The following is a 22,943-nucleotide window of genomic DNA, read 5'->3' on the forward strand; positions in this document are numbered from 1 at the left end:
AAGCCCAGCTCCAGAAAAACAACCCCACACCATAATCCCCCCTCCACCAAACTTCACAGTTGGCACAATGCAGTCAGACAAGTACCGTTCTCCTGGCAACCGCCAAACCCAGACTCGTCCATCAGATTGCCAGATGGAGAAGCATGATTCGTCACTCCAGAGAACGCGTCTCCACTGCTCTAGAGTCCAGTGGCAGCGTGCTTTACACCACTGCATCTGACGCTTTGCATTGCACTTGGTGATGTATGGCTTGGATGCAGCTGCTCGGCCATGGAAACCCATTCCATGAAGCTCTCTACGCACTGTTCTTGAGCTAATCTGAAGGCCACATGAACTTTGGAGGTCTGTAGTGATTGACTCTGCAGAAAGTTGGCGACCTCTGCGATCTATGCGCCTCAGCATCCGCTGACACCGCTCTGTCATTTTACGTGGCCTACCACTTCGTGGCTGAGTTGCTGTCATTCCCAATCGCTTCCACTTTGTTATAATACCACTGACAGTTGACTGTGGAATATTTAGTAGCGAGGAAATTTCACGACTGGACTTGTTGCACAGGTGGCATCCTATCACAGTACCACGCTGGAATTCACTGAGCTCCTGAGAGCGGCCCATTCTTTCACAAATGTTTGTAGAAGCAGTCTGCATGCCTAGGTGCTTCATTTTATACACCTGTGGCCATGGAAGTGATTGGAACACTTGAATTTAATTATTTGGATGGGTGAGCGAATACTTTTGGCAATATAGTGTATATATATATATATATATATATATATATATATATATATATATATATATATATATGAATATTACTGTGGCAGATGAGTACAGCGTTGATAAGATAATACAAAAATTGTCTTTAGAATCCACTATATTGTTTATTTCCATAATATTGTACTGAGTTCACAGCAATCCATTTTGCAACTGAATTCGTCAGTCAGTCCAAGATTTATTATAAGTGCTTGTTTCAGGATGCGTCAATGTACACATATGTCAGACGGCCGCTTTTGGAGCATCTTTTGATTGCGTCGCATCATAAACAAAATTTTTAGGTCTCTGTACATAGTTTGAAACTCACGCTGCTTGGGTTGATGCATATGAGACCGCTTCAGCACTGGCTTCAGACTCGAGTCCTGAGATGGGCATGGTGCCGCGGGGCACATCGCATGGCCATCACGCCGATCTACCGCCGCCTGTTCAGCCCTTGGACAGACCTTGCATTTCTGCGGGCAGGGGTCCCCTTAGTGCAGGTGTCCAGGCACGTCGTGGTTATGACAGACGCCTCCAAGCGTGGCTGGGGCACCGTGTGCAACGGGCGCGCAGTCGCCGGCTCCTAGACAAGGCCACGACTGCGTTGGCATATCAACTGCCTCGAGTTCCTGGCAGTATTGCTCGCCCTGCGGAGGTTTTGGCCGTTGATCCAGGACAAGCATGTGTTGGTCCAGACGGGCAACACAGCGATGGTAGCATACATCAACCGCAAAGGAGCATGCGCTCTCGTCGCATGTCGCAACTCGCCCACCATCTCCTCCTCTGGAGTCAGCAGCAGTTGCGGCGGACGCGCTGTCGTGGCAGGTCACGCTCAGGGGAGAGTGGAGACTCCACCCCCAGGTTGTCCAACTGATTTGGAGTCGATTCGGTCAAGCGCAGGTAGACCTGTTCGCTTTCCGGGAGTCCTCCCACTGCCCGCTCTGGTATGCCCTGACCGAGGCTCCCCTCGGCACAGATGCGCTGGCACACAGCTGGCCCCAGGGGGTACGAAAGTATGCGTTCCCCCAGTGAGCCTACTTGCACAGACGCTGTGCAAGGTCAGGGAGGACGAGGAGCAGGTCGTCCTAGTTGCACCTTACTGGCCCACCCGGACTTGGTTCTCGGACCTCACGCTCCTCGCGACAGCCCCCCCCCCCCCCCCGGTGAATTCCCCTGAGGAAAGACCTTCTTTCTGGAATCTGGAATCACTGGAATCTCACGTCTGGCCCTTGGAACTGGACGCGGAAGACCTAACTGGGCTACCGCCCGCAGTAGTAGACATGATCACTCAGGCTGGGGCTCCCTCTACAAGGCACCTGTATGCCTTGAAGTGGTGTCTGTTTGCTAAGTGGTGTTCTTCCCGATGTGAAGACTCCCAGAGATGTGCAGTCAGGTCAGTGTTTTCCTTCCTGCAGGAGAGGCTGGAGGGGTGGCTGTCTCCCTCCACCTTGAAGGTGTATGTGGCCGCTATAGCGGTGCACCATGATGCAGTTTATGGTAAGTATTTAGGGAAGCACGACCTGATCATCAGGTTCCTTAGAGGCACGAGGAGGCTGAATCCTCCCAGACTGCATCTCGTCCCCTCGTTGAACCTCTCCGTGGTCCTTTGGGGCCTACGGGGAGCTCCATTTGAGCCCCTGGAGTCAGCTGAGCTAAAGGCATTCTCCTTGGAGACTGCCCTCCTGACTGCGTTCACTTCCATCAAGAGGGTAGGGGACCTGCAGACACTCTCTGTTGGCGACATGTGCCTGCAGTTTGGTCCGGGATACTTTCATGTGGTACTGAGACCCCGACCGGGCTATGTGCCCAAGGTTCCCACGACCCCATTTTGGGATCAGGTGGTGAACCTGCAAGCGCTGCCCCAGGAGGAGGCAGACCCAGCCTTGTTGTTGCTGTGTCCGGTGCATGCTTTGCACGTCTATTTGGATCGCACGCAGAGCTTTAGACGCTCTGAGCAGCTCTTTGTCTGCTTTGGAGGACAGCGGAAAGGGAGCGCTGTCTCCAAACAGAGGATCGCCCACTGGGTCATTGATGCCATTGCTTTGGCATATCATGCCCAGGACGTGCTGCCCCCCTTGGGGCTACGAGCACACTCTACTAGGAGTGTGGCGGCCTCCTGGGCTCTAACCAATGGTGCCTCTTTAGCAGACATCTGCAGAGCAGCGGGCTGGGCAACACCCAATACCTTCGCGAGGTTCTACAATCTCCGGGTTGAGCTGGTCTCGTCCCGTGTGTTGTCAGGTACGAGCAGGTAAGTTCCGGGACAGCTGGCCGGGTGTACCGCTTGCGCATAGTGCCTTTCCCTTCCCTTGAGGTGAAGACGTGCGCTCTTGACTCCCAGTCATGTTCACAGACTGTGATCCCTGGATGACTTTCCTCCTTAGCCCTCTGGCAGTTGAGTATGCGGAGAAACTCGCTGCCGGCTCAGTATGTGCGCTAATGAGACCCTGTACTGAGGTAGGTGCTCCACATGTGCTGGTTCCCCGAAGGCGACCCCATATGATATTTTCCGCAAAATCGTTTCCCCGTCAGCAAACTGCATCTTCCTTGGGCAGAGGCCCCTCTTCCCCCAGTCGCCATTCTCTGTAGAAACTCCTCCCCCTTTGGTTAGGACCTACGATGGGACCTCTCCACATGACATACTTCCGACAAGACTCGGTAAGACCATGTGACGTATTCCACTCAAAATATCCCCCCCCTCTTTTTGGGCAGGTTGTGGTCTCCGCGGTGTCTTCCCCTTGGGAGGGACACCCCCCCCCCGAAGCAGACACTTATGGCTCCCAGTCAGTTAACAAATTTCACTCTTTTTGGAGAGAAAAGAGAGGGAAAGAGGCCTCGGCTGGGCTAGCCTGTCCCTGTAGTTGGGCAGTCGACTTGTTCCTGATGGACTGTTCGACACTCATAAGAGCGTTGGGGGAGGTTACGTGACGGCCTGGTTTGCTGGCTACGAGGCACACAGCGGTCTGCCCATCACACACCACCAGTTCACGTAACACAGTTCAGATAGTTGTGGCATTTTGTATAGGGACCCCTAGTGTCACTACATCGACACAACGTCGAGTGAGTGACAGATAGTGAATGTCCTGGTTACTTTCATAACCTCTGTTCCCTGATGGAGGCAATGAGACGTTGTGTCCCTCTTGCCACAATGCTGAACTACCCGCTGAAATTGCCGGGACCTGGTCTCGGCTCCTCAGCACAAAACCTGAATGAGTGGTTGCATACCAGCTCCTTTTATACCCGTATGTCCGGGGGAGTGGCATGCAAATTCCACTCTACAATTCTCATTGGCCTTTTTAAAAAAAAGCAGAGGTGTTTGGGGCTCTCAAGAGTGACACCTAGTGTCACTACATCGACACAATGAAAGTAACCAGGACGTTTTCTTTTTTCTCACTTTACAAGCACATTTTATTAAAAACCATGGTGTAAAGGGAAATCTCCACTTCATTACTGTAAGACATTTTGTAAAGGTTGTCTGAGCAAGCAACAGTAACCAAGGAGGGCAGAGCTTAGGAAAGGGTCAATTTTCATTAAAACTGCTGAAGGATGCAAAAAAATAAATAAATAAAATAAAATAAAATAAAATCACATACTGCATCTGTAGCTCTGTAACTGGAATGACAGACTTGCATGGAGCTATACAGAAAATGTTGTTATTTCTGAATTTTTCCATTTAAAAAGAGCAATAAATTATAAAATGGTTTTGAGAGATGGCCATTGAGAATTCCTGACGGAATGGAACCCAAAACCCAAAATGTGACTTTAAACTACTTAAAATGTCTGAATTCAGTCAGATTTACTGCATAGTAAGTGTTTGCTGTGTCACTGTGGCTATGTTCACACAGGATTTTTTTGGCCTGCTCGACTCAAATCTGTTTAGACTTTTGTGGTCTAAACTCTGAACAGGACAAAAACACATAAAATTTTCAAATGCCCAATCCAAACCACATTCGTAATTTGTTTGAAATCCGATTAAAATCTGATTTTTTCTAATATGTTTCAGTCTGGATGTTCAGATCGGATTTCATTTGTTTTTTTTTCATCATCTGTTGTGCACAACCGGTTGTTATGTCAGGCGTTGCAACAAGAAAACATATACTGTGTTCAACACAGCATAAATGATGTATTCATGGGGCACTTTGAAGGGAAAAACAATAATGATAGCCAAGCTGTAGCACTGTTCCAAACAGAATTTTCAGTTCTGTGTAAATAATAAATGACATTTATTCAAAATCGACCATTATTTTTGAGACCTACACCTTAAAGCCCTCCAAAACTCTGACAGTGGATGGTAAAATTTGAGGGGAATATGGCAAAGGGATGATCTCTTCTTAATGGAATACACTCACATGTCATTTATATGTCACAGGGCAGCCAAAGCATTGCAAACCTCTTTTATAATAATAAAGACATTGGCTTTACCCACGCATAGAGATTAGCTAAAGTGTGATGACCCATAATGGTTGAGAGCCACCACAACGCAATAAGGTACTGAATGTCTCTCGTTTAACTGTGGTACCTGCAGAGACAGCAGCAACAAAAATTACATCTGCCACCTTTTGCATTTTTTATGCTGTTGTCTATGATGAATGTGTTCATATTTGGATTATGCCCTAATGAAAAACATAATCAATAACAAAACATCCATAGATAAACTCTCACACAAGGTGAACATATGCAAATTTGCATTATTACTATGACAACCAACTTGGACATGCTAGCAAAAAGAACAGTCCGAACAGAAAAGATTCAGATCTTGCAACAAATAACTTGCACTTTGAACAGTCTGTCTGAAAACTGCAGCCTGATCTCATAAATGTTGCGAGACCCTGGCAACATTTTTGCAAACCGAAATTACATGTTTCATTGCACGTTTCGCTGCATTTTCCTAATGAAACGTCAAGCAGAGGACACCAAAGGCAAGTGAAATGTTGTAATCACAGAAGATTTGTAAGTTTTTTTTTATTTTTATTTTTTTACATTAGATAGACATTTTAATGAGTAAAACGTACCTCCCTAACCTTAAACATTAATCTAAACCTAACCAATAGTGTCCTAAAAGCAAATGAGAAGTGAACAAAACATATATCTTTACCCATAACCAACACCTAATCCTAACCGATAGTGTACTGAAAGCAAATTCAACATGAAAAGCAAATTTCTTGTCGCTTTTAGGACACTTTCATATCATGTGTCAACTCACGCGCTTGGTCCAGCACTCTATTCGGTGAGCTACTGCGCAAGCTGATCACTTTGGAATAAGTGTGTAAATGTAGGTGAATCTGTAATACAAGCATTAAAATGTATCTTTTTTCAAATTAAGTGTTATAGTAAAAGTGTTTTGATATCATAACATAGCAGTGTGTGATTAATGATTTGTGAGAAATTTTATCAAACGCACAGTTGTTATAGTGCCTCTAGTGTTCATTGCACCAGGAAACTGCTGCAAAACAGAATTTACCACATAAAAATCAGATTGCAAAAATATAGTTACAGTGACGTTTATTCTATGAGACTAGGTTGAAAAATTGGATTTGAGAAAAAAAATCGAATTTACCCTGTGGTGTGAACAAAGCCTATGTGTGGAACTTGCATCAATTACAAAATTACAATTACAAATGACATTACATTTTTCAATCAATGGGAGAGTAGTATGCACTAGTTAGTATTTTATGTTGATTTATAAAAGCCTATTGTATATTTCCTATAAAGCCCATATCCTATATTGTGTTCAGCGTGTGCTGTGCAACAAAAATATGCTCTGCTTTCCTCACACCGTCGCTTCTGGAATGCAGCAACGCTCAGCTCACACTTCTAGTGTGAATGCTGTAACCTGTTAATATGGGCGCTGAAATGAACATGCACCGCTCACGGCCGCAGTCACAGTATGAGTGAAACAGGGAATGGGAAACTCCATTTGTATTATCTGCACATCCAGGGCCAATTTTTCTCAATAGGGCAGTAAATCTGAATCTGTTTCTCAAAGGCTTATTAAGAGTCACACTGGGAAAATGATTGGCAAGAGCAGGCAAATGGCCATGCTAATGGGAGATGGTATTTATAATGGTCTTAAATGGACAGCCCAGAAAGCCCAGCGCTGAAGTTCTCAGTGATTGTGACAGCCAGCCAAATCAGAGTCCAACTGGCTGAAGACCTGCCATCCCCAGCGCATGAAGGAGTCTCTGGAGGCTTTGTGGTTGATCTCAGATCCTGTCGTTGATGTTCTATATGCCATCACAGAGTAGGACAGCTCAGGTGTCTGCATGGAAATGTTGGTGGTTGAGCCATTGATTTCTGCTTATGCCCCATGGCTATTTTTACTCTGCTATTTGTGATGTCCACCATGAATAATGGAGAGCACAGAATGTAGGGGATGATGGGGGAAGATGCTTCCCTTAAGAAGAATTTGCATTTACAGATAGACTGTAACATATTTAGATAGTTTAGCATACATATTTAGATAGTTTAGCATGTACGGGATGTTGATAATGATGATGCATCATCCAACATATTACATCAAATAAATGGAAACTTTTGCTAATTTAGTTGTTATAGCACACAACTGAAAAAAAAACAAAACAAAAAAAAACTAAACAAAAAAAAAAAAAAAAAAAAATATATATATATATATATATATATATATATATATATATATATATATATATATATATATATATATATATATATATATATCTGTAAATCATTATACAAAATTTTTCATGTAAAAATCAGATGACAGCTGACATTATAATCCCCGGACACTCCCCCGGACATACGGGTATAAAAGGAGCTGGTATGCAACCACTCATTCAGATTTTCTCTTCAGAGCAGAACGGTCATGCTCATTGAGCTGAATACTACTGTTCATTCACCTCTGCTGGATCTGACGGCACATTTCAGCGGCTTCTCCCCCCTCTGCAATGGTGCACTGCAGAGAATGCCCCTGGGTGCTTCGGCAGAAAAACTAGAGAGTATATTTTCTGAAAGAGCATTTTTCCCCTCTAAAAGAGTATATATTTCTCTAAAAGAGCGGCACACACGGAACGTCTTTTTAAAGACGTGTCTTTTTAAAGATGCTTTTCCGATTGTGTGTTATTCCTGGTTGTGCTCATTATCTCTCGCCTTCTAACAGTCACGATCACTGTCTTTCGTATCTGGGCACTGCTCACGTGGAGATAGCGTTCGTGGATGGTCATGTTCTCATTGCGAGAATATGTCCATGGCAACGTTGCGGTCGCAGCTCGCCTTCGTAAGAAAGCGAGCCACCCCAGAGGCTCCTGCCTCGGTCCTTTTACCCACGGGTATGAGGCCAGCGCGGCTAGCACTGGGGGCGATTTGGGGACCCCAATGGGACCATCTCTGCTGGGTATCCCCCCACGGACCTCCCATTCCCCAGCATGCTCGTCTGCCCCAATCTGTCTTCCGGGTGAGTCCGCCGGCTCGTCTCACGGCGAGTTCGACCTCTTATTCGGAGCCCGCGAAAGTGATGAGCTCTCGAGCGCAGCATTGGAGAGCGGGCTCGTCCAGTCGGAAGCCTCAGCTGGGCTCCTCCCTTCGGGGTCGATTGCCCAGTCACAGGCTGACGCGGAGATGACGACATGCTTTCCCGGGCAGCCGCGAGCGTCGGTTAGAGTGGATTTTACCGCTGTTCCCTGAACCCTCGTGGCTCGGTGATTGGTTCCTGGGCTCGCGCCGCCGCTCAAAGCCACGCCCCGCCCCGCCCCCGTTCCTTTCTTCCCGGAAGTGCATGAAGAGCTGACAAGGTCGCGGGAGGCACTTTTTACTGCCCGGTCCCGATCTTTTCAGCTTCCCCACTCTCACTACCCTCGATGGTGGGGAGGCCAAGGGCTATTCGGCAATCCCCCGGTGGATAAAGGCGCTTGCGGCGCACCTATGCCCGTAGTGCGCCGCCACCTGGCGCGGGTGCCCAAAGCCCCCGTCCAAGGCCTGTAGGTTTACGTCGTCTCTGACGGCCAAGGCCTACGGTGCCGCTGGACAAGCCGCCTCCACCCTGCACGCCATGGCTCTCCTGCAAGTCCGCCAAGGCACTAAAGGAACTGCACGAGAGTATTTCCGCCCGGGATTGATGCAGGAACTGTGCTTGGCGACCGACGGCGCAGTCTCTCGGGCAGACGATGGCCACACTAGTGGTCCAGGAGCGCCACCTTTGGCTCAATCTGGTCGAGATGGGTGAGGCCGACAAGACACGATTCCTTGCTGCCCCCATTTCCCAGGCGGGCCTATTCAGCGACACCGTCGAGGACTTTGCCCAGCAGTTCTCGATGGTAGAGCAGTAGATGGATGCTAGCCAGCATATCCTGCCCCGGCGTGGCTCAAGATCCCGCACCCCATCTACTCATCGCCAAGGGCGTCCCCCTGCGGTGACTGCACCGGCTCCGCCGCATACCCGCTCCTTCAGCCCGGCCCCGGCGTGGAGCCCACCACAGGAAGCAGATGCCACCCGTCTCGCGGCCGCCCAGAACCCGTGAAAGGCTTCAAAGCGCCCTAGAGATGGGCGACTAAGGGAAACGAAACCCGCTGCTCTGGAGCTGGTAAGCAGATCTTCATCTTTTTGTTACCTTTTGCATTTTGCGCTGCATGCCCAAGTGGCTGCAGTACTCGAGCTCAGCTTGTTCCCTGGGTCACGTATCCGGTGTGTACGGCCGTCATCACGACCACCGTCCACCACTCCATTTGGCTGGTTTGGCGCTCCAGCGGCGGTCTCCCGCCCCTGAGCGCCCAGCTGTGGCACAAATCCGCCCCAGATGTGACAGTCTCCACGGGTCACGAGGACAGGCCTCTTCCTCCCCCGTCCCAGGCTGTTCCGGGGGTGGTCACAAGGAGCCAGGTAAATGCTTCGATGTCCTTAGACTCAGCACGGCCACGACGTGGTGTGGCACCTCAAGCTCCACCCCGCCGCGAGGCCCCACCTGCCGGTACATCCGATGACGTTGTCCCTTTGGTCCCCCTTGCGCGGAACTTGGACGCATGGCTTGCGCTTTCCAATCCGTCACGAGGGCTGGTCCGGACCGTCCGACTCGGCTGTGCGATTCACTTCGCCGGGCATCCGCCCAGGTTCAGCGGTGTCCACTTCAACTCGGTGAAAGACGAAAACGCTGCTACCTTGCGTGGAGTTCGCTACCCTCCTACGGAAGTGCACGATAGAACCTGTCCCTCCAGCCATGATGAAGAAAGGGTTTTTTCAGCCCCTACTTCATTGTACCGAAAAAAAGGAGGTGGGTTGAGGCCAATCTTGGACCTGTGAGTTCTGAACTAGGCTTTACACAGACTCCTGTTCAAGATGCTGACGCGAAAATGCATTCTGGCGAGCGTCCGGCATCAAGATTGGTTTGTGGCAGTAGACCTGAAGGATGAGTACTTTCACGTCTCGATCCTTCCTCGACACAGACCCTACCTGCGGTTCACGTTCGAGGGTCAGGCGTATCAGTACAAAGTCCTCCCTTTCGGCCTCTCCCTGTCTCCTCGCGTCTTTACGAAGATCGCAGAGGCTGCCCTTGCCCCATTAAGGGAGGTGGGCGTTCGCATTCTCAACTATCTCGACAACTGGCTAATCTTAGCTCACTCTCGAGACGTGTTGTGCGCACACAGGGACCTGGTGCTCTCACACCTCAGCTGACTAGGGCTTCGGGTCAACTGGGAAAAGAGCAAGCTCCTCCCGGTTCAGAGCATCTCTTTTCTCGGTTTGGAGTTGGACTCAGTCTCCTTGATGGCGCGCCTTACGAACGAGCGTGCCCAGTCGGTGCTGGCCTGTTTGAAGGCGTTCAAACAGAAAACAGCGGTTCCACTGAAACTTTTTCAGAGGCTCCTGGGGCATATGGCATCCTCGGCGGTGGCCACCCCGCTCGGGTTGATGCATATGAGGCCGCTTCAGCACTGGCTCCAGACTCGAGTCCCGAGACGGCCATGGCACCATGGGACACACCGCGTGGCCATTACGTTGGTCTGTCATGTCTTTTCAGCCCTTGGACTGACCTCTCGTTCCTACGGGCAGGTGTTCCTCTAGAACTGGTCTCCAGGCGCGTCGTGGTCACGACAGACACCTCCAAAATGAGCTGGGGTGCCGTTTGCAATGGGCATGCAGCCGCCGGCCTCTGGACGGTTCCGTGACTGCATTGGCACATCAACTGCCTCGAGTTGTTGGCAATTCTGCTCACCCTGCGGAGGTTTCGGCCGTTGATCCAGGGCAAGCACATGTTAGTTCAGACAGACAACACGACAACGGTAGTATATGTCAACCGCCAAGGTGTTTTGCGCTCTCGTTGTATGTCACAACTCGCCCGCCGTCTCCTCCTCTGGAGTCAGCAGCACCTCAAGTCGCTGCAAGCCACTCACATCCCGGGCAACCTCAACACTACGGCGGACGTGCCGTCACAACAGGTTACCCTCAGGGGAGAGTGGAGACTCCACCTTCAGGTGGTCCAGCTGATTTGGAGTCGATTCGACAGGCACAGGTGCACCTGTTCGCCTCCCAAGAATCCTTCCCACTCCCCGCTCTGGTACGCCCTGACCGAGGCCTCCCTCGGCAAAGATGCGCTGGCACACAGCTGGTCCCCTGGCATTCGCAAATATGCGTTTCCCCCAGTGAGCCTGCTTGCACAGACCCTGTGCAAGGTAAGGGAGGATGAGGAGCAGGTCGTCCTGGTAGCACCCTACTGGCCCACCCAGACGTGCTGCTTGGACCTCATGCTCCTCGCCACAGCTCCCCCTGACAAATTCCCCTGAGGAAGGACCTTCCTTCTCAGGGAAGGGGCACCATCTGGCACCCGCGCCCAGACCTCTGGAATCTCCATGTCTGGCCCCTGGACGGGATGCAGAAGACCTAAGCTGTCTCCCACCTGCGATGGTAGACACGATCACTCAGGCTAGGGCTCCCTCTACGAGGTGCCTGTATGCCTTTAAGTGGCGTCTGTTCACTAAGTGGTGTTCTTCCCGTCGGGAAGACCCCCAGAGATGCGCAGTCAGATCAGTGTTTTCCTTCCTGCAAGAGAGGTTGGAAGGGAGGCTGTCCCCTTCCACCTTGAAGGTGTACGTTGCTGCCATTGCAGCACACCACGACGCAGTCGACGGTAAGTCCTTAGGGAAGCACGACCTGATCATCAGGTTCCTAAGAGGCGCCAGGAGGCTTAATCCCTCCAGGCCGCGCCTCGTTCCCTCATCGGACCTCTGTAGTTCTTCAGGGTCTACAGAGAGCCCCTCTGAGCCTTTGCAGTCAGCCGAGCTTAAGGCACTCCTTGAAGACTGCCCTCCTGACTGCGCTCACTTCCATCAAGAGGGTAGGTGACCTGCAAGCGTTCTCTGTCAGTGAAACGTGCCTGGAGTTCGGTCCAGGTTACTCTCACGTGATCCTGAGACCCTGACTGGGCTATGTGCCCAAGGTTCCCACCACCCCTTTAGGGACTAGGTGGTGAACCTGCAAGTGCTGCCCCAGGAGGAGGCAGACCCAGCCCTGTCATCACTGTGTCCGGTGCGTGCTTTACGCATCTATTTGGATCGCACACAGAGCTTTAGAATCTCTGAGCAGCTCTTTGTCTGCTTTTGGTGCACAGCGGAAAGGAAGCGCTGTCTCCAAGCAGAGGATCGCTCACTGGCTCGTTGACGCCATAACTATGGCATATCTTGCCCAAAACTTGCCGCCCCCGGTAGGGCTACGAGCCCATTCTACCCGTGGTGTAGCGGCTTCTTGGGCCTTGGCCAGAGGTGCCTCTCTAACAGACATTTGCAGAGCAGCGGGCTGGGCAACATTCAACACATTTGCAAGGTTCTACAACCTCCAAGTGAAACCGGTTTCGTCCCAGGTAGTGGCACGCAACAAGCGGACAAGCCCGGGATAACCAGCCAGGTGTATCGCTTGCACATAGCGCCTTCCACCTCCTTTTGAGCTGAAGACGTGCGCCGTTAATTCCCAGTAGTGTTCACAAAATTTGTTCCCTGGTTGACTTCCTCCGAGCCCTGTGGCAGTCAAGTTTTCGGAGAGACTCGCTGCCGGCCCAGTACACGTGCTAACTAAGAGCCCGGTTCTGGGGTAGGTGCTCCACATGTGGCGGTTCCCTGTAAGGCTAACGCCATGCGATCTATATCTTCCGCTAATTCGTTTCCCTGCTGGCAAACTGCGTCTTCCTTGGGCAGAGCCCCTCTGCCCCAGTCTCCATGTTTGTAGTAACTCCTCACCCATTGGGAAGGATCTACCTTGAAGGCTCTCCACATGGTTGGAAAGACCATGTGATGTATTCTTCCACTTAAATATCCCCCCCTCTCTTGGGGCGAGGTGTGGTCTCCGCGGTGTCCTCCCCTTGGGAGGGACACCCCCTGACTAGACCTGGCGGCCCAGTTGGATAATCCCCCTTCTTTTTTAGGGAGTGGAAAAAGAGAAGGGGAAAAGAGGCCACGACTGGGTTAAGCCTGTCTCTATCTTTGGGTAGTCGACTTGTCCCCAAAAAGGGCCGTTCGACACTCATAACTGTGTTGGGGGAGGTTATGTGTCGACCTGGTTTGCTGGCTATGAGGCACACAGCAAGTCTGCCCACCACACACCGCCAGTTCACGTAACACAGTTCAGCCTTGTGGCGTTTTGTATAGGGACCCCTAGTGTCACTACATCGACACCAACGTCGAGTGAGTGACAGATAGGGAACATCATGGTTACTGGTGTAACCTCCGTTCCCTGATGGAGGGAACGAGACGTTGGTCCCTCCTGCCACAACGCTGAACTACCCGCTGAAATGGCTGGACCTTATATTGGCTCCTCAGCGTAAAACCTGAATGAGTGGTTGCATACCAGCTCCTTTTATACCCGTATTTCCGGGGGAGTGGCATGCAAATACCACTCGCCAATTTTCATTGGCCTTTTTATCAAAGACCAGAGGTGTCTCGGGCTCCCAAGAGTGACCCCTAGTGTCACTACATCGACACCAACGTCTCGTTCCCTCCATCAGGGAATGGAGGTTACACCAGTAACCATGACGTTTTTTGTTTTTGGCACCATTCTGAGTAAACTCTAGAGACTGTTTTGTGATCCCAGGAGATCAGCAGTTACAGAAATACTCAAACCAGCCCGCCAAACAAAGTGTTTAAATATGCAACAAATTCATAAATACAAATATCAGATGAAAGGTAGGTATCTGTAAGATATCAAACAATACATCAAGTAAACTTTAAATAAGATTTTCCATATAAAACTGCCTATCAAAAGACGCTTTTCCACCATGGAGACCACACCCCGCCCAAAGATAGGGGGGTGTATTTTGAGTGGAAATACATCACATGGTCTTGCCGAGCTTTGTCGGAAGTATGTCACGTGGAGAAGTCCCATGGTAGGTCCTACCCTGTGGGCGAGGAGTTTCTACAAGCATAGTGACTGGGGCAGAGGTGCCTCTGCCCAAGGAAGATGCAGTTTACCAACAGGGAAACGGATAAGTGGAAGATATACGTCACATGGGGTTACCTACGGGGAACCACCACATGCGGCGCACCTACCCCAGTCTGCTGCAGTGTTGAGGTCACCCGGTATGTGAGTGGCTCGCAGCGACTTGAGGTGCTGCTGACTTTAGAGGAGGAGACAGCGGGCGAGTTGTGACATACAACGGGAGCGCAGATCGCCTTGACGGTTGACATATGCTACCGTTGCCGTATTGTCTGTCCGAACTAACACTTGCTTGCCCTGGATCAACGGCCGAAACCTCCGCAGGGCGAGCAGAATTGCCAGCAACTCGAGGCAGTTGATGTGCCAATGCAGCTGCAGGCCCGTCCATGAGCCGGCGGCTGCGTGCCCATTGCACACAGCGCCCCAGCCCGTTTTGGAGGCGTCTGTCGTAACCACGACGCGCCTGGAGACCTGCTCTAGGGGAACGCCTGCCCATAGAAATGTGAGGTCGGTCCAAGGGCTGGAGAGGCGGTGAGAGATCGGCTTGATGGCCACGCGATGTGTCCTGCGGCACCATGCCCATCTTGGGACTCGAGTCTGAAGCCAGTGCTGAAGCGGTCTCATATGCATCAACCCGAGCGGAATGGCCACCGCTGAGGATGCCATGTGCCCCAGGAGCCTCTGAAACAGTTTCAGTGGAACCGCTGTCTTCTGTCTGAACGCCTTCAAACAGGTCAGCACCGACTGTGTGCGCTCATTCGTGAGGCGCGCCATCAACGAGACTGAGTCCAACTCCAACTCCAAAAGAGGTGCTCTGAACCGGGAGGAGCTTGCTCTTTTCCCAGTTGACCCGAAGCCCTAGTCGGCTGAGGTGCAAGAGCACCAGGTCCCTGTGTGCATATCACAACATATCCCGAGAGTGAGCTAGGATTAGCCAATCGTCGAGGTAGTTGAGGATGCGAATGCCCATATCCCTTAGTGGGAAAGGGCTGCCTCTGCGACCTTCGTGCAGGGAGAACCTTGTACTGATACGCCCGACCCTCGAATGGAAACCGCAGGAAGGGTCTGTGTGGTCCTTCAGGTCTACCGGCACGAACCAATCTTGATGCCGGATGCTCGCTAGAATGCGTTTTTGTGTCAGCATCTTGAACGGGAGTCTATGTAAAGCCCGGTTCAATACTCGCAGGTCCAAGATTGGCCGAAACCCACCGCATTTTTTCAGTACAATGAAGTAGGGGCTGTAAAACCCCTGAGGGACAGGCTCTATCGCATCCTTCCATAGGAGGGTAGCGATCTCTGCGCGCAAGGTAGCAGCATTCTCGCCCTTCACCGAGGTGAAGTGGATACCGCTGAACCTGGGCAGACGCCTGGCGAACTGAATCGTATAGCCGAGTCGGATGGTCCGGATCAGCCATCGCGACAGATTGGAAAGCACAAGCCAAGCGCCCAAGCTCCGGGTGAGGGGGACAAAGGGGACAATCTCGTCGGACGTACCGGCGGGTGGGGCCTCGCAGCGGGGCGGAGCTTGAGGTGCCACGCCATGTTGTGGCCGTGCTGAGTTCATGGACATCGAAGCACTTACCTGGCTCCTTGTGACCACCCCCGTAACAGCCTGGGACGGGGGAGAAAGAGGCCTATCAAATCAAATCAAATCAAATCAAATCACTTTATTGTCACACAGCCATATACACAAGTGCAATGGTGTGTGAAATTCTTGGGTGCAGTTCCGATCAACATAGCAGTCGTGATGAGACATATACCAATTTACAATAACATCAAATTAACACAACACAATTTAAACATCTGTTATACACATAATTACACTCAACAATATATAAATAATAACATACACTGTACAGTATACAATACGCACTATATAGAGACACATTATTCAATAAAAATAAAAAATAAAAATATATATAAAAAAGTATATATATATATAGAATGTACAGTATTGTACTGTATTGACATTCAGGCTGTCGGTTGATAGTCAGTTGTTAAGAGAGAACATAATATAATAATAATAATATAATTTATGACAGTCCGGTGTGAGATATAAGAGTAAGGGTAATAAAGTGCAGTGCTGATGTATTTTGATCGTGGGAGATCAAGAGTTCAGAAGTCTGATTGCTTGGGGGAAGAAGCTATCATGGAGTCGGCTGGTGCGGGTCCTGATGCTGCGATACCGCCTACCTGATGGTAGCAGTGAGAACAGCCCATGGCTCGGGTGGCTGGAGTCTCTGATGATCCTCCGAGCTTTTTTCACACACCGCCTTGTATATATTTCCTGGAGGGAGGGAAGCTCACCTCTGATGATGTGTGTGGCAGTTTGCACCACCCTTTGCAGTGCTTTGCGGTTGTGGGCGGTGCTATTGCCGTACCAGGTGGAGATACAGCCAGTCAGGATGCTCTCCACAGTGCAGATGTAGAACCGTGTGAGGATGTGGTGGTTCATTCCAAACTTCCTCAGCCGTCTCAGGGAGAAGAGGCGCTGATGAGCCTTCTTCACAACGACTTCAGTGTGGACGGACCATGTGAGTTCCTCAGTGATTTGGACACCCAGGAACTTGAAGCTGCTGACTCTCTCCACTGGTGCTCCATTGATAGTGATGGGACTGTGTTCTCTGTCTTTTCACCACAAGCTCCTTTGTCTTACTGACATTGAGAGAGAGGTTGTGCTCCTGACACCAGTGTGTCAGGGTGTGCACCTCCTCTCTGTAGGCTGTTTCATCATTGTCAGTGATCAGACCTACCACCGTCGTGTCATCAGCAACTTAATGATGGCATTGGAGCTATGTGTTGCCACACAGTCATGTGTGTACAGAGAATACAGGAGTGGGCTGAGAACACAGCCCTGCGGGGCTCCAGTGTTGAGGGTCAGTGATGAGGAGATGTTGCTGCCTATTCTAACCACCTGGCGTCTGCTTGACAGGAAGTCCAGGATCCAGCTGCACAGCGAGCTGTTTAAGCCCAGAGCCCGGAGTTTCTCATCTAGCTTGGAGGGCACTATGGTGTTGAATGCTGAGCTGTAGTCTACAAACAGCATTCTCACATAAGTGTTCTTTTTTCCCAGGTGGGAGAGAGCAGTGTGTATTGTAGATGCAATGGCATCATCAGTGGAGCGGTTGTTGTGGTAAGCAAACTGCAGCGGGTCAAGATTGAGTGGCAATAGGTATAATTAATAATTCAGGGAAAGGTTGAAAATGTCCGTAAAAACACCAGCCAGCTGGTTTGCGCACACTCTGATGACGCGGCCCGGAATGCCGTCTGGGCCCGCGGCTTTGCGGATATTCACCCGTCGGAAGGATCGGGTTACATCCGCTACAGAGAGTGAACTAACCTCTGTAGCTTCAGCCGCGAGAGCTCTCTCCGCGAGGGCGGTGTTATTTCCCTCGAAACGAGCATAAAAAGTATTTAGCTCATCCGGTAGAGAGGCAGCGGTGTTCATGGCAGAGTTTTTATTCCCTTTAAAGTCCGTGATGATGTTGATTCCCTGCCACATGCTTCTAGAGTTGGTGGTGTTAAACTGTCCTTCAATCTTGCTCCTGTACTGGCGTTTTGCGATTTTGATTTTCGGAGGGCATAACTGGCTTGTTTATGCTCCTCCGCGTTCCCAGAATTAAAAGTGGAAGTCTGCACATTAAGTGCCACGCGAACATCGCTATTGATCCATGGTTTCTGATTCGGATAGATCCGTATTGTCCTGGTTGGAACCACTTCCTCTACGCACGTTCTGATGAAACACATTACGCTATCAGCGTAAAGCTCGATGTCGTCATCAGAGGCGGACCGGAACATCTCCCAGTCCGTGTGATCAAAACAGTCCTGTAGCGTAGAATCTGATTGGTCCGACCAGCACTGGATCGTTCTGAGGGTGGGTGCTTCCTGTTTCAATTTCTGCCTGTAAGCGGGCAGAAGCAGAATGGAAGAGTGGTCCGATTTGCCAAATGGTGGGCGGGGGAGGGATTTGTAGCCATCCCGGAACGGAGAGTAGCAATGGTCCAAAACCCGGTCCCCTCGTGTGTTGAAACTAATGTGCTGGTGATATTTTGGTGCGACTGATTTTAAACTGGCTTTATTAAAGTCCCCGGTCACAATGAACGTGGCCTCAGGGTGCGTGGTTTCCTGCTCACTTATTCTCCCATACAGTTCCTTGAGTGCCCGGTCTGTGTCAGCTTGTGGGGGGATGTACACAGCAGTGATAATGACCGCTGTGAATTCCCTCAGTAGCCAGAATGGTCGACACAGAAGCATAAGAAATTCCAGATCAGGAGAACAGAAAGACTTGATAGAATGTACGTTCCTCTGATCACACCAGGATTTGTTGATCATAAAACATACACCACCTCCTCTAGTTTTACCTGAGAGGTCTTTCACTCTGTCCGCTCGGTGCACGGAGAACCCCGCGGGTTCAATGGCTGAGTCTGGAATCTCCGCAGACATCCAAGTTTCCGTAAGGCAGATAATGCAGCAGTCCCTTGTCTCTCGTTGGAAAGAGATCCGCGCTTTCAGCTCGCAGAGCTTGTTATCCAGAGACTGAACATTTGCCAGTAGAATAATGGGTAGCGGGGGTCGATTTGCACGGCATCTTACTCTGATGAGAACTCCGGCTCTGTTTCCCCTTTTCCTCCTGCGTTTCCGCGGCCGTGCTGCCCAGACAAGGGGCTCCGCTTGCATGTTGGTAAACAGTGGGTCGGCATTGAGGAATGTGAAGTCCGGTTTTCGGTGTGAGATCGCTGAACCAATGTCCAAAAGTATTTGTCTGTCGTAGACAATAAGGCAGACAACATCCAAGACAAAAAACATAAGAATTGTGAACAAAACAAACAAAACATTGCTATGTTGTGTCGGAGCTCGCAACGCAGCAGCCATACTCGGCACCATCTTGAGTCCAATCCTTGTGACCCATGGAGACTGTCACATCAGGGGTGGATTTGTGCCACAGCTGGGCGTGCAGGGGCGGGGAGACCACCGCTGGGGCGCCAAACCTGCCAAAATGGAATGGTGGACGGTGGTCGTGATGACAGCCGTGCACACCTGGTATGTGACTCAGGGAACGAGGAAACTGTTGGGTACCGCAGCCACTTGGGTAGGCGGCGAAATTAAATGAAAAGGCAACAAAGATTCTCCTCCCGGCCCTCCACCGGGGGATGGAGTGGTCTGCTTACCAGCTCCAAGGCAGTGGGTTTCGTCATCCCTGGGTCGGCCATTTCAGGGGCGCTTCGAAGCCTTTCGTGGGTTCTTGGCGGCCGGCCGTGAGATGGGTGGTGTCTGCTTCCTGTGGTGGGCTCCACGCCGGGGCCGGACCGAAGGGTCGGGCTGCGGTGGAGCCGGTGCAGTCACCACAGGGGGACGCCCTTGGCGACGAGCAGGCGGGGTGCGGGATCTTGAGCCGTGCCGGGGCAGGATGTGATGGATAGACTCCATCTGCTGCTTCACCGTCAAGAACTGCTGTGCAAAGTCCTTGATGGTGTCGCCGAATAGGCCAACCTGGGAAATGGGGGCAGCAAGGAACCATGCCTTGTCGGCCTCTCCCATCTCGACCAGGTTGAGCCAAAGGTGGCGCTCCTGGACCACCAAGGTGGACATCGCCCGTGACCTTCGTCGCGAGGTCGGTCGCCGAGCGCAGCTCCTGCATCAAATCTGGTGCAGAACTACCCTCATGCAGTTCCTTTAGCACCTTGGCTTGGTGGACTTGCTGCAGAGCCATGGCGTGCAGGGCGGAGGCGGCTTGTCCAGCGGCACTGTAGGCTTTGGCCGTCAGGGACGATGTAAACCTACAGGCCTTGGATGGGAGCTTTGGGCACCTGCACCGGGTGGCGGCACTCTGCGGGCATAGGTGTACCGCGAGCGCCTTATCCACCAGGGGAATCGCCGAATAGCCCCTGGCCGCCCCACCATTGAGGGTAGTGAGGGCGGGGGAGCTGAAAGATCTGGACCGGGCAGTAAAAGGTGCCTCCCACGACCTTGTCAGCTCCTCGTGCACTTCCAGGAAGAAAGGAACTGGAGTGGGGCATGGCTGTGAGCGGCGCCGCGAGCCAAGGAACCAATCATCGAGCCACGGGGGTTCAGGGGAGAGCGGAGGGTTCCACTCTAGCCCGATGCTTGCGGCTGCCTGGGAAAGCATGTCCATCATTTCTGCGTCAGCCTGTGACTGGGCGACCGTACCCGAGGGGGGGAGCCCAACTGAGGCTTCTGTGTCCGACTGGATGAGACTGGCTCCGAACAAGAAATCGAACTCGCTGTGAGACGAGCCTAAGCGTGCTGGGGAATGGGAGGTCTGTGGGGGGAGGTGGACCACAGAGGAGGTGGTCCCATTGGGGTCCCCAAATCGCCCCCAGTGCTAGCCGCGCTGGCCTCATACCCGTAGGTAGAAGGACCGGGGCAGGGAGCCGCTGGGGTGGCTTGCTTTCGTAAGAAACGACCGCAACGTTGCCATGGTCATGTTCTCGCAATGAGTACATGATCCATTCACGAATGCTGTCTCCTTGCGGGTCGCACCCAGACACGAAAGACAGCTATCGTGACCATCAGAAGTTGAGAGATAACGACCGCAACCAGGAATAACACACAAACGGAAAGGCATCTTTAAAAAGACGCGTCTTTAAAAAGACGTTCCGTGTGTGGTGCTCTTTTAGAGAAATATACACTTTTAGAGAAATATACTCTCTTATTTCTGCCGAAGCGCCCAGGGGCGTTCTCTGCAGTGCACCAGTGCAGAGGAGGGAGAAGGCCCTGAAATGCGCCGTCAGATCCAGCAGAGGTGAATGAACAATCAGCTCAGTAAACATCAACCGTTCGGCTCCGAAGAGAAAATCTGACTGAGTGGCTGCATACCAGCTCCTTTTATACCCGTATGTCCGGGGGAGTGGTATGCAAATACCACTTGCCAATTTTCATTGGCCTTTTATCAAAGACCAGAGGTGTCTCGGGCTCCCAAGAGTGACCCCTAATGTCACTACATCGACACAACGTCGAATGAGTGACAGATAGGGAACTTTACCTTTTCACTTTAAAATTAAAACAAGAATTTTTTTCCACCACAAGCCTAAACAATTTACTGAGCTCAAAAATTTCCCATCAACACACACACACACACGCACACACAAATAGTTGGATGTCTTACCCTGGGGGGCATCTTGTGTCATCTTCCCCCCTACTGACACTCAGCCCATCTCCCTCAGCAATGATAAGAATCGGTTTCTGTGAGTAACTAGGAAGTCTCTCTATCAACAGAAATGTGTTCAATCAAATCGCAGAAGAGTTCAGTGGGATACACATAATCATTTGGAGACTTGATGGGGTAATTTTGCTCCCCCACACACAGCGGGAAACAGTTTGACGTAAACCACTGTCTCATTGACAGGCTTTATGACATGTTAACTGTGTGCAGAGTATTGATTCATTTGCAGGGAAATCACAATAGCTTTGTGTGAGGAACACACCGAAATGCAAATCATTAAGAAAAAAACTAATATTTTTTTCATTAACAAAAAATAAAAATGTTAATTTAATATTAATCCAATATATTAATTCAAATAAAGGGGGCACGAAAATGCATAGCAGGAATGCCCTGTATATTCCATTCACAATGAGAAATACAATTTTACTGATATACTAACAGATGGTGTGACTTTGAATGTAGCTTTAGGGTCTAAATTGTTTAAAAAGTGATAAATTGTCAGGGTGCATCAACCAAAATGAATGGAATAATTGAGGTTAGCTTGTTCCCAGGGTGCTGTGATCCTTTCTTATCTTAAAACTACTTTGTTATCATGTTTCTTGATCTGCTTCAGAACAGTGAGGCTGACTCAGCTATTTCATCACACAAAACAACAAGAAATAAAGGCACTCACACTTTTTACTTGCAATTGGACACCATGTGCATTTGCAGTACTTATGCTGAAGGGTTAAACTGTTGTATTGTGTCTGCTTCAGAGCACACAATATCATATAGCATGCTAATTGTGTACAATGTGATCACAACAGATATTTTTGAAAATAAATGATTAAGAAGTTCCCGGGCACTTTTGGTTTGTTCAAAATCAACAAGCTTACATGTAATGGCAATTCGCAAAACAGTAAGTAAACATCTACACTGGGGTTCAAAATGTATTTTAAACTTGGAAATAAACAAAGAAACGATATGACGTAAAATCAGCAAGAAATATTTAAGATTCAGCACTTCCAGGCCACTAATTAAATAAGTAAATGTGTGACATTGAACATGTTAACTCTGTTGTAGTTAGTGAGATTTCCTGGCTTACATTGAAGCACACAAGATGCTCATTCGCATATCATGCTGGATAACATTGATCATCAGGTCAATTTGTTCATGTCAGCCCAAGTGCATGCTGTCATTAAAGCAAAACGGGGACATACCAAATATTAAGAAATTCATAAGAAATACATTTTTCAGTTTAATATTTAACTCAACTCTTATGCTGATATGGAACCCAGATGCTGTCCTGGAATAATATATATATATATATATATATATATATATATATATATATATATATATATATATATATATATATATAAAGTAATTCTGACTTTATATCTCACAATTTATTATTAGTGATTTTATGTCTAACAACTGCAACTTTATTTCTTGTAATTCCGAGCTAAACTCTCAACTGCGAGATATAAAGTTGAAAGTTCAGGATGTAAAGTTGCAATTTCGAGAAATACAGTTGAAATTGCTAGATATAAAGTCATGATTGCAAGATATAAACACGCAATAGCAAGTAATAGCTAGAATTTTTCATTATTATTTCTCGCAAAAAAAAGTCACAATTGCAACGAGATAAAC

This window comes from Myxocyprinus asiaticus, chromosome 40 (genome assembly GCF_019703515.2).
Source record: "Myxocyprinus asiaticus isolate MX2 ecotype Aquarium Trade chromosome 40, UBuf_Myxa_2, whole genome shotgun sequence".
Lineage (NCBI taxonomy): Eukaryota > Metazoa > Chordata > Actinopteri > Cypriniformes > Catostomidae > Myxocyprinus > Myxocyprinus asiaticus.